Source organism: Taudactylus pleione, unplaced genomic scaffold (assembly GCF_031769625.1).
Source record: "Taudactylus pleione unplaced genomic scaffold, aTauple2 ptg001337l, whole genome shotgun sequence".
Classification (NCBI taxonomy): Eukaryota; Metazoa; Chordata; class Amphibia; order Anura; family Myobatrachidae; genus Taudactylus; species Taudactylus pleione.
The window spans coordinates 205793-219143 of record NW_028285737.1 but is presented as its reverse complement, the minus strand read 5'-3'; the positions used below and the strand labels follow the sequence as shown (position 1 = coordinate 219143).

General features: G+C 44.7%; 1 protein-coding gene and 1 pseudogene across 1 annotated transcript in view; both read right to left on the bottom strand.

Annotated features, from left to right (window-relative positions):
- LOC148443061 (uncharacterized) overlaps positions 1 to 13351 on the bottom strand; it is a 100995-nt gene that overhangs the window by 34974 nt on the left and 52670 nt on the right. The window lies entirely within an intron of this gene.
- On the bottom strand, positions 6056 to 6174 carry LOC148443062 (5S ribosomal RNA; annotated as a pseudogene).

The window sequence follows — 13351 nt, the reverse complement described above, 5'->3', positions numbered from 1 at the left end:
AACTGCTCCCTTGCGTGTCAAGGCAGAAATAGGTGCCACGAGAGTGGAGAAGCCTTTAATGAATCTTCTGTAATAATTTGCGCAACCTAAAAATCGTTGTACTGCTTTGAGTGAGCTGGGACAAGACCAGTCCAAGATAGCCTGTACCTTTTTAGGGTCCATTTCTAGGCCGGAACCTGAGATGATGTAGCCTAAAAATGAAATGGAAGATACCTCAAATACACACTTCTCCGCTTTACAGTATAAATGGTTCTTTCGTAGGTGGCTCAAGACCTCCCTCACTTGAGACTGATGTTTTTCGATATTGGAGAAAAATATCAGGATGTCATCCAGGTAGACGACAACGGAAACATTCAATAAGTCCGGGAAAAATTCATTCACGAAGTTTTGAAAAACAGCGGGAGCATTGAAGAGGCCAAAAGGCATTACTAAGTATTCAAAGTGACCGTCCCGGGTATTAAATGCGGTCTTCTGTTCGTCCCCAGAACGTATCCTAATAAGATTATATGCCCCTCTTAAATCCAGTTTGGTGAATATCGTGGCTCCTTTCACTCGGTCAAAGAGCTCGGTAATGAGGGGTAACGTGTATCGGTTCTTGATAGTGATGTCGTTTAAAACCCGGTAATCGATGCAGGGGCGTAATCCTCCATCTTTCTCAGACACAAAAAAGAAGCCTGCACCAGCTGGGGAACAAGAAGGCCGGATAAAACCCTTTTGTAGTTTCTCTTGTACATATTCTGACATGGCCTTGGTCTCAGGTAAGGACAGTGGGTAGGCACGACCTCGCGGAGGGGTTTTGCCAGGAACCAAGTCGATGGGGTAGTCCCAATCACGGTGTGAAGGCAGGGTATCGGCCCCGATTTTACAGAAGACATCACTGAAAGAAATGTACTGGTTAGGAATCTGCACATTTTCTGCTATGTGAATCTCTTTAATGGGTTTAATACGTGAAAGACAAGATACATGACAGGAATTTCCCCAAGACAGAATTTGCATGGAAGTCCAGTCAATTCTGGGAGTGTGCTTACATAGCCAGGGGTAACCTAAAATAATTCCATGAGAAGCTTTAGGGATGACAAGAAATTGAATGGTTTCTGTGTGGAGGGCCCCTACCCGAACCTGTACAGGCTGAGTTTGTAGAGAAACAATTCCATCGACGATGCGACTTCCGTCCACTGCAGACAGGGTGACTGTATGATCGAGAGGGAACACAGGAATCTGAAATTTCCGGATGAGTTCGGTGGTGATAAAATTCTCAGCAGCCCCTGAATCTAGGAGAGAGAACAACTTTAGGACCTTGTATTAACTCCAGAGTAATGGACAATGCAGATTCAGCTTTGGATGGAGACGGTGACATTACTCAACCTGGTGTCTCCAGAGCCGGTTAGGAGCGGGAATTTCCCAGACGACGTGAGCAGGTGGCAACTAAATGATCAGTCCCTCCGCAGTACATGCAGAGATTCTCCTGTCGGAATCTTTGCCATTCTTCAATGGTGAGACAAGCCCGGTTAATCTGCATGGGTTCATCGTTCACCGGTTCGGATGGGGTAGGGACCGGAGTATTGGCAGGTCGAAATCTGAAGCGGTCTCCCTTAATCTTTTCACTTTGCGGTTCTCGGTATCGTAAGTCCAACTTATTACAAAGAGAGATAAGGTCATTGAGGCTGGCAGGAAGATCTCGTGTGGCGAGGTCATATTGTATCCGATCAGAAAGACCGTTCAAAAAGGCGGAGGTCAGCGCTTCCTCATTCCATTTCAATTCTGAGGCTAAGGTTTGGAACTGGATGACGTATTAGCTGACCGAGCGATTTCCTTGGCGTAGGACATGATCTCAGCCGATGCAGACGTGGTTCTCCCTGGTTCGTCAAATATCCTCCGGAAGGATGTAAGGAAGTCAGAGTAACTGTTCAGTAATGGATGAGACCCTTGGCAGATCCGGACAGAAGGGACACGATATAGGCCACTTTAGATTTAGGAGATGGAAAGTTCATAGGTTGCAGCGTGAAGTGGACATCGCATTGGTTAAGAAAACCTTGGCACATTTTAGGGTTCCAGTCGAACTTGCTAGGAGTCGGTAAATGAAGATGGGATGGAGCAGGAATAGCTGGAGCGGGTTGCTGATTGGTGGTGGCAGTAATGTTAACCGTGACAAGGGAAGCCTGCAGGGTATCCTGACGTATAGACATCTCTTGTAGAAGCTGGGCCAATTGCCGTTGTGATGCTTCTAATCCCTCTAAGCGGGTGGCAATACCTTGAAGAAGGTCAGTCCTCGGATCCTGTCCACTAGCCGAATCCATTTGGCCAGTGCAAACTGTCACACCTTGACTAGAACTTGGACCCGGGGTGGAGTCGGATGAAGTTGAGAGGATTGCCTTTTGGTACTGGAATGCAGCTGGTCTTAGAGGGGAGTAACTCATGAATGGTAACCACAACGGAGCAGATCTGATAGCAGGTGCCCTGTGGCGACTCCGGTGGACTTGCAGGGAATCGGGACCGACAGGTGCACGTGGAGCGAGAGGACAACCGTGGAGACTCCGGCGGAACTCAGGGTACCGGGGCCGGCAGGAGCACCAGCGGCGAACGGATTCTGGAGACACACTTGGGCGACTAGGAGTCGGAGGAATACGAGGTAGTACGTGGCTCGAACCAGGATGGTGAATACAGGCTGGAACTGCGGACAAACACTGGACGAACAGGGAGCACAGGGAACTAGCTCACAGCAAACGCTGTGATTGACGTTGCACTGGCAACTAAAGAACTTCCTGACAGTCCTTTAGTACCACCAGATGGCGCAAGATAGGCTGCTAGACTCCCAGGTCATGCTGCAAGTGGATTGGTCCAAGGCTGCTAGACTCCCAGGTCATGCTGCAAGTGGATTGGTCCAACCAGTCACCTGACCTGAATCCAAGCTGGCGCCGCCCACCGGACTACAGCGCGGAAGCGCTGCCAGGTTTACCCTTGCCCATCCACCTCAGGTTAGCCATCCTCACTCTCCGGAGACTCACTGTGCCCAGCGCTAATTTCCAGGGGCCTGCACCCCCACCGGAAGACCCCCGCCAGAGCGCCAGAGCCGGTAAGGACCGCAGTCTCCGCGGTACCTCAGCCCCGATCGTGACACCCCCTTCTTCATGAGTGGCCACCGGATACTTTCTTGGTTTATGAGGAAACTTTGTGTGAAATGCCTTGACTAGGCGAGGAGCAAATACCTCGGAAGAGTTTATCCAAATTCTTTCCTCCGGACCATATCCCTTCCAATCGATGAGGTATTGGAGACGGTTATATCGACAGCGAAAGTCTAGTATCCTTTCAAATTCAAACTCTTCTCCTCGTTGGGTTTGAACACTGGAAACTCTGGGAAGAGTTTTCTGGAACCAGTTTAGAATTAGTGGATTTAGGAGAGAGATATGAAAGGAATTGGGTTTACGAAGAAAAGATGGTAATTTTAATTGGTAGGCAACTGGGTTAAAAACTCTGGTTATCGGAAAGGAACCGATGAAGCGTGGAGCTAGCTTCATAGACAGAACTCTGAGTTTGAGATTGCGGGTGGAGAGCCAGACCATGGGCCAAATGTAATAGGTAGTCTGTTTTGGTAAATTGGGAGTTTGGTGCTAAACTCGCAATTTTTCACAACTCTCCAATGTAATAGGGTGTCTGTTCACTAAAACTCGCATTTTTCAGAGTTACTAAAACTCTCCATTCTCAAACTCGCATCCAGATATTTTCACATTGAAAACAATCAACTCGCCCAATGTAATAGGGTGTCTGTTTCAGACTCGCAAAAAAAAGATTACCAAAAGTCCCCAAATAATAGACCTGCTTCAGGCTAGTGAGTACATCCTGAGCAGGTCAGATTAACACAGAAACATGCACATATCCATGAGATATGTACATGTTTCTGTGTGTACTTATGTTAAATGTTATAAAATACAAAAAAATGACGTGCACCCCCTCCCAAAAAGCATAACCAGCAACGGGCTTTATAAATCCTGTTCTGGTTCTAAAAATACAGGGGCCAAAATGCGTAGGGGGCCCCTGTATATTAAGAACCAGCACAGGGCTTTGTTGAGCTGGTCCTGGTTCTGGAAAATCAGGTGACAAAACGAGTAGGGGTCCCCTGAAAATTCCTGAACCAGCACCAAACTCTTTCTAGCAGGGGGATAATGCCACAGCCAGGGTAAACCTTTCACCGGTTTCCCCAGCCAAAGCATTATCCCTGTATTTTTAGAACCAGAACAGGCTTTATTAAGCCCGGGGCTGGTTATGCTTTTGGGGAGGGGGTGCACGTTTTTTTTTTTTTAATCACACACAGAAGCCATCACGGATCTCACTGATCTGTGATGGCTTCTCTAAAACTCGCACCTTTTAATGCTACTCACATTAAAAGGTGTCACTCTACATAGTCCTAAACTCGCCTGCACTCGCAAATGCAGTAGCCTCGAGCTGAAAAGTTCGCAGGCTATTGAATTTGCGAGTTTCAGTACAAACTCGCACTTTCTAAAAGTGCGAGAAAGTGCGAGTTTGTACTGTTACTAAAACTGACTACCTATTACATTTGGCCCCATATCTCCAATTTGAAAGTTCGGAACAGCTCGTCTCCTGCGGTCAGCGAATCTCTTGTATCGAGCCGAGGCTTGGGTCATGGTGGAATGAACATTTTTTCAAATGTCAGAGAAATGCTGGAGAGATAACTTGGCCACAGGTACGTCCAAAACTGGGAGCTGAACGAACTCTGGAACTTGAGGATTTTGACCAAACGCCGTGAGGAAAGGAGTTGACTTAGTGGTAGTATGATAGTGATTGTTATGAGCAAATTCAGCCCATGGGAGAAGTTCAATCCAGTCATCTTGAGAGGAGGAGATAAAGGTGCAAAGGAACTGCTCTAGATCTTGGTTAACCCTTTCGGTTTGACTGTTGGTTTGAGGATGGTATGCAGTGGAATATTTTAGCTTCACCCGTAGGGCCGAACAAAGTGACCTCCAAAACTTTGCCACTGTCAGAAATAATTTCTTGGGGTAGACCATGTAATCTGAAGATCTCCCTAATGAAGGTTTGAGCGAGTAATGGTGCAGATGGTAAACCAGTGAGGGGAACGAAACAGGCCATTTAGAAAATCTGTCCATGATAACCCAAATAGTATTATAACCTTGAGATGGAGGAAGATCGGAGATGAAGTCCACAGACAAGTGTGTCCAAGGTTGTAACGGAATATTAGAGGTTGGAGTTGTCCAGGTGGAGCCTGTTGGGGTACCTTGTGCTGAGCACACTTGACACATGAAGATACAAAGGTCCTTACATCCCTTTTCATTGAGGGCCACCAATAGGATCGCCGGATGAATTCTAGAGTCTTGTCCATTCCTAGGTGACAGAGAATTGAGAAGCATGACCCCACAAGCAACAAATGTTTTCCAGACAGGTGGCATCGGGGTTATATTAGTAGTAGAAAAAGTGGTTTGGTCCAAGATTGGATGAGGTTGTTCCATGGATACCTCAAGACCACTCTCCATGGAACGGGAAAGAGCGTCGGCCTTGCTATTTTGAGATCTAGGACGGTAGGAAAGTTTAAAATTGAATCTTGAAAAGAACATTGCCCATCTGGCCTGTCGAGGATACAGACAACTTGCAGATTTTAGATATATTTAATAGAAAACAGGGAAGATTCTGCACAGAACCATAACTAGAATTATTTTAACCAACCATCCATATCCATGAATAATTTATACATCATAAGTTTATGTTGGTGGTGCTCCCACAGCCTAAATATAACAGATTTATTAGAAAAAGAAAAAGTAAGGCTATTCTTGGGGCACACTTATATATGAATTCTTAAGATTGAAATAAAATATAACTTTTAATATTAATAGTAAAATATATACCAGGTACACATAAGGTCATAGGCGAACATATTAAAAGATAATTTCTGCAAAGTACCCCACATATACAATTTAGGGTAACAATAATTGTGTTAGAGTGTAGATATTGCAATAAATACCATAGGTATAGGTATATAGGCTACACAGTGCGCAGTCCTATGATCCCCATTAAACAGTACAATATCGATCTACAGAACCTGGTATTCCTGAGTGGTCCCCCACATCAGTACTAACCAGGCCTACCACTGGATCGCTTCCAAGATCAAACGAGTTTGGGCATAGTCAGTGAAGTATGACTGTAGATTATCGCTACTGAAAATATATGGGGATTCACTTATGCACACGGTCTGAGCCTATTTCAAAAATGTAGGACTACTCTCAAAAGAGAGGTCCAGTTGCTGTCAAGACAGGTGGTGCATAAGCATACCTTCCTTGTGATGCAATCAATTGACACATATAGCATAACCATGTATAGATTGTAACTTTAAGAGAGCATCACATAGGTAACTTATCACAAATTATACTTAGTTCCAAGTATACAGAATAGGAACTCTACACAATAACAAAGCCTGACAGAACACATAATATACAATCACCCCATAAACATAGAACATCAATTTTTTATATAAATTATGGTGGCTGCATAAATATGCTAATCCAAATGGTTCTCCTATTATCAAATATTCTCTATCAATGAATATACTCCACCAGGAAATGCTCAAGGACTTCCAAATTGGGCTGCAATTGAGTATAGTAGCAGGCACTCTCATTAACCTGGTATATAATAGGAATCACAGAGAGTACAGAAAAAGGGGTTTTATCAGCCATACATAGGAAACGAGCTGAATCACAGGAGTAGGTCATATCCCCCAAAGTGCTAAAGAGAAAGATAGGAGATGGCAATTGGAAAAGAAAACTGACAGGCTAAGCCTGAACAAATCTATCTGGCTGACCAGACACAATCATCTGTCAGCCTATACGTTACCAGTGTGAGGTACAGTGGAGCCCAGTCCGTGCAATGACTGGGTTATCCTTGACATCAGCAGAATCTCATATGTAAACAGAGGACGCGCGTTTCGCCCGCATTGAGGCTTGATCACCTCGTGTAATGATAAATTAGATAGTAATCCTTTTAAATGTGTGCAGAGTACACGTCATTTACCCGCGACTCAGGTCGCGGCTCACAGCTGTGCCATTAGTCACAGCGCAATACAATCTCCCTCAACTAAGCTTAATTCTATTGGTTATGGATGCGCTCATGGGGAAATAAGCCAATCACCGGGTCCCGATTGGGAGAACTGCATATTGGGATATGTAGTTCAATACCCGATTGGTTAAAATAAAACTCATGATACAGTGGGCCAATCAAATAGTCCCAATTAGACAGATTGCTTGTTGGGATATGTAGTTTAAAAAGCGATTAACTGAAATTAACATAGCACAGATAATCAAAAATCACTAAAACCAGGAAGAATTTTATATATATATGGTCCTAATATATTGAATCATACGCACTTGATCTGAAAATCGTAATAAATACCCAGGGTAAGCCCCATAATCATAATGGGTGACAATGAGCATCACATTGCTCTTAAGCTGAAACAAATAACGAAATGGTGCTTATGAATACCACCATGACTGTAAAATAGAGTAAAATTATCCATCAGAACAGAATTATTCAGGAAAATTATAGACTGAAATTAAATCATAAGCTACTAACAAATATCACAAAGTGTAATCACACAGCGTCCACTCGTGTTACTATTTATAAATAAGCGAGTTTATGAACATATTCCTATTAGACACTAGTAATAATTAGAATACCATTAAATAACAATAAAAATATATAGTCATTGGATAGCATATGTTCCACTAAAATTAATATATATACACCAAATTACAGTGTCACAATAAAACGTGAATTTGATAAGATGGTACAAGACCAATATAAATTAAGATTATTATAATGGGATATACCCATACAATAAAAGTTACAAAAGTGAAATTGTGACCATAGAAAAATATATAAAATATATGGTTAGATCTAACCATAATGATTAAGTGAAAAATTGTGAACAAAGAAAAATATTATATAATGCCAGAGTAAATTAGTGAATAAACAGTGTACTCATTATAAATATCAATTATCCAAAAAATTAATTTAAAAAGGATTTGGGAAAGATATATTGAATACAAAGATTTATAAATATAATTACAAAAATACGCTATAGTTAATATACTCATTCATCCCTCTAGGAGATAGCACCCCTAACTTGAATGTCCAGTAGCTTTCACGTTTCATTAATTGCTGCATGAGATCGCCACAGCGAATCCCCAACAAAACTTTTTCCAGACCAAAAATGCGCAGATCATTAGGATTATCTTTATGGTATACATGAAAATGTCTCGCAACTGAAGTAAGTTTCTTAAATTTTGTTAAATCAGATTGAGCATTCCTGATAGTCCCAACATGTTCCAAGGTACGCTGTCTGAAATTCCTTGTTGTAATCCCTACATATTTCATCTCACAGCTGCACGTCAGGCAATACACAACCCCCACAGTGCTGCAACTGATAAAATCTTTGATCGAGGAAGTGTTGCCATATTTATCTTGGACCCTATCACATTTGACCATATACTGGCATGCTTTGCATGTCCCACATGGAAAAGAGCCATGTATTTTGTTATCCTTCTTGGGAAATTTGATGTAATGGCTTTGGACAAGATTATCACGTAGATTCCTAGATCTGCGCCAACCCATTGCGACTTTGGTGCCTAATACTTCGGACAAATCCTCGTCCAGTAGTAGGACAGGCCAGTGTCTCTGGATAATATCCTGAATAGTCCTCCATTCCTTACTAAAATTACCAATGAAACGTACAGTTCCAGTTTCTTTATTGGTTCTTTTACCTCCAGGATAATGTTCCTCTTTTTTGAAAATCATAGTTTCCCTTTGAATGGAGGAAATACTGATCCAGTGGTAGGCCTGGTTAGTACTGATGTGGGGGACCACTCAGGAATACCAGGTTCTGTAGATAGATATTGTACTGTTTAATGGGGATCATAGGACTGCGCACTATGTAGCCTATATACCTATACCTATGGTATTTATTGCAATATCTACACTCTAACACAATTATTGTTACCCTAAATTGTATATGTGGGGTACTTTGCAGAAACTATCTTTTAATATGTTCGCCTATGACCTTATGTGTACCTGGTATATATTTTACTATTAATATTAAAAGTTATATTTTATTTCAATCTTAAGAATTCATATATAAGTGTGCCCCAAGAATAGTCTTACTTTTTCTTTTTCTAATAGATTTTAGATATAGCAGGTTCTTGTTGTCGGTGTAGATGGTGATTGGATATTGAGCCCCCTCTAAGAGATACCGCCACTCTTCATCTGCCAATTTTATAGCAAGCAACTCTTGGTCACCGATAGAATAGTTCCTCTCTGCTGGCAAGAATTTTCGGGAGAAGAATCCGCAGGGATGAATTTTCTGTTACGATTCTCGTACGGTTGTGTAAGACCTCTAGAGCCAGGGAGAGGATCTTCTACCAATAACAGCCACCCGCTGTTCCCTTAGTGATTAATTTACACACCGGTACTTAGGTGGCCGCCTGGATTTACGCTTCCAGCAGTAGAGGCTTACACAACCAACGAGACTGCCTGTACTGGTACTAGATGGAGTGAAGCTGCAGGTAATAAGGACAGGAACAGATGTGAGTGACAGGATACTCTAGCAGTGGCAGATGATAGGTCTCAAGAATGTTCAGGGACAGTGGTGCAGCTGGGTAGTCAGGCAATGATTGACATGGCAATACTAACTGCTGCAGGGCAGGAGCGACCTGGATTGAAATGTAACAGGATACAGACAAGCCTGGACTGGACAAGACAAGACTAGACTATGACAAGACTGACAAAACACAGACAAGAACTAGACGGACACAACAAAAGAGACACAAGGTACTAGATGACCTTGAGGCCGTGGGGCAGTTTAGACAGCCGGGATGCGGCTTTGAGAGCCGGGTAACACTTTGCTGAGTTGTAGCCTTTGGGCTGAGATGCGGCTTTGAGAGTTGGGTAATACTTGGCTAGGAGGCAGCCTGCGGGCTGAGGTTCGGCTATGACAGCCGAGATGAGATGCGGCCTTGCGGGCCATGATGCGGCTATGACAGCCGAGATTAGATGCAGCCTATGATGCGGCCTTGCGGGCAGTGGTGCGGCTATGACAGCCGAGATGAGATGCAGACTATGATGCGGCCTTGCGGGCCGTGGTGCGGCTATGACAGCCGAGATGAGATGCAGGCTGAGGAGTGTCTGGAGCAATATGGCAGACAGATGAACTCTGGCATGACAGGAACACAGGCTGGAAGCAGACTGACACGGCTAGGTTGGACTCTGGAATGCAAGTCCACCGGCAGCAGCAGGGTATATTCCACAGGCTAATCCTAAGCAGGCAGAAGGTGCAGGATACTGGAAGAATAACTCAGCATACAGGAGCTGTGGAACAAGGTATGACCGGCAAAGATTCAGACTTCTGAGCACAAACAGTCTCCAGATGTCAGGCAATATAACCGGCAGTGAAGTGAAAGGCTGGCTGAAACTTGAAGCAGGGTCCAATCAGAACCAATTCCTGGAGAGAGCACTTCCTAATCAAAGGCATGTGTGCACCTGAGCTCTGCAGAGAGAGCTAGTTAATTAGTGAACACATGAAACAACACACAGACAGACATGAACAACAGGCCATGAATGGACACAGACAAGACAGGATTTCCAGCTACTTGCAAAAAGCCAGAAAAAGGACAGGTCATGATGCAGTATCCCAGTAACACTAAGACTGAGAACTACCACCAATATGATTTGCTAACCGCAAATCCTAACAGTTTCTCATCTTCAAATCGTTGGGAAAGGACTGCTCTAACACCTACAGATGAGGCATCCACCTCCAGAATGAATGGTCGGGTTAAGTCTGGTTGTTTTAGGATTGGTGCGGAGATGAACGCTTGTTTGAGGAGTTGGAATGCAGAAGTAGCTTCGACAGACCATTTGGTTGGATCCAAAGCTTTCAGGTGAGGGTGGAGATATGTGCCACCAATGTTGAAAAACCCTTCACAAACTTGCGATAATAGTTGGCGAAGCCTAAAAACTGCTGTATGGATTTCAGAGATGTTGGGAGTGACCAGTCAAGGACCGCTTGAAGTTTTGCGGGATCCATTTGAAGATCCGTTCCAGAGATGATGTACTCCAAAAATTGCAGAAAAGTTGGTTGGAACGTAACCTCAAAGGCACCTTTTTAACTTGATTTTGATGACTCTAAATCCTGAGAGAAAATCAAGATATTGTCCAAATAGACGACCACACTCTTGTACAGAAGATCCCAGAAAATCTTGTTCACAAAGAATTGACACACAGCTGAGGCATTACAGAGACCGAAGGGCATAACAAGATACTCGTAATGCCCATCTCTGGTGTTGAAGGCTGTTTTCCATTTGTCTCCAGGGCAAGTACGGATTAAATTGTAGGCCCTCTTAAATCCAGCTTGATGAAAACTGTGGCTCCTTTGACTCTGCCAAACAATTCAGTTATGAGGGGAAAAGGATAGTGGTTCTTGATGGTTATGTCATTGAGACCTCGGTAGTCAATACACGGGCGCAAACCACCATCTTTTTTTTGACAAAGAAAAATTCAGTCCCAGCTGGAAACGGGGAGGGTCGAATGAAACCTTTGCTTAAATTTTCCTCAATATATTCTGCCATGGCTTGAGTCTCAGGAAGAGATAATATGAGATATGGTAAGAACTTACCCTTGTTATCTCTATTTCTACGAAGTCCATAGGGTTCCACAGGATACCTTGGGTATAGGTGTGACGTCAGTCGCAGGGCACCAAAGAGTTAAGCTTTCAGCCTCCCAGGATGCACTAGGTCCCCCTCCTATACCCCGCCCCCGGGCCAAGGCACCTCAGTTAGTTACCAAGCCATAGGCCGGAGGAGGAGAAGGAAGAGAGAGAACAAAGATCTGGACACATACAAGAATCACATTCTCACCAGAGGGAGACGGAAAACCGGTGACCAGAGCAAAGCCCATCTGCAGCACAGGTGCGACAGGGCGGGAGTCCTGTGGAACCCTATGGACTTCGTAGAAATAGAGATAACAAGGGTAAGTTCTTACCATATCTCATATTTTCTACTTCAGGGTCCATAGGGTATCCACAGGATACCTTGGGGATGTCCCAAAGCAGTATCCTTTAAGGGTGGGGACGCTCCTGTGCAGAAAGGAGAATCCGCCGCCCGAAGGAAGCATCCTGAGAGGCGAAGGTGTCAAACCTGTAATACCTCACGAAGGTATGGACAGAAGACCACGTAGCAGCCTTGCAGATCTGAACTGCCGAGGCACCACGTCGAGCTGCCCACGAAGGACCCACAGACCTAGTGGAGTGAGCCTTCAGAGAAGGAGGGACCGGTAGGCCTTCATGAAGATAAGCTTCAGAAATAGCCATACGGATCCAGGCTGCCAAAGTTTGCTTTGAAGCAGGCCAACCCTTTTTACAGAAGCCATAGAGGACAACAAAGCGTCCGACTTCCTAAACAAAGAAGTGCAGTCAACATAAGTCCTTAAGGCCCGCACAACATCCAAAGAGGCCTCACCCACGGAAAGACCCGGTGAGTTAAAGGCCGGAACAACTATTTCCTCGTTAACATGAAACTGGGAAACAACTTTGGGAAGAAACTCGGGCCGAGTGCGGAGCACTGCCCTGTTCCCATGAAAAACCAAGAAAGGGGGTCTACAAGAAAGAGCCCCTAACTCAGAAACACGTCTGGCTGAAGCAACGGCCAGAAGGAAAACAGTCTTAGCTGTTAGCCATTTAATATCCACTGAGCCCAGTGGTTCAAACGGCGGTCCTTGGAGAGCCCTCAGGACCACAGCCAAATCCCAAGGTGCCACAGGTGGAACAAAGGGCGGCTGAATACGGAGAACACCTTGCATAAAGGTGCGCACATCCGGGATTGTAGCAATCCTACGGTGAAACCAGACAGATAGGGCCGAAACCTGTACCTTCAAAGAAGCAAGGCGAAGCCCATGATCTAGTCCCGCTTGCAGGAAGGCGAGAATCCGAGACAGACGAAACTCCCGCGGTGCATAACCTCTCGGTCGACACCACTGGAAGAACGTATGCCACACGCGATGGTATATCCTCGCGGAAGACGGTTTCCGAGCTCGTAACATGGTACGCACCACAGAGCTGGAAAACCCCCAGGACCTCAGCATGGCCGTCTCAACAGCCACGCCGCCAAAGACAGCCGAGTCAGGTCCGGGTGAAGACAAGGACCCTGAGACAGGAGGTCCGGTCGTAGCGGCAACCGCAGAGGACTGTCCACGGACAGACCCTGAAGGTCTGAGAACCAGTGCCGTCTGGGCCACGCGGGAGCTATCAACAGGAGCGTCCCTCCTTCCTGTTTGAATTTCCGGATTA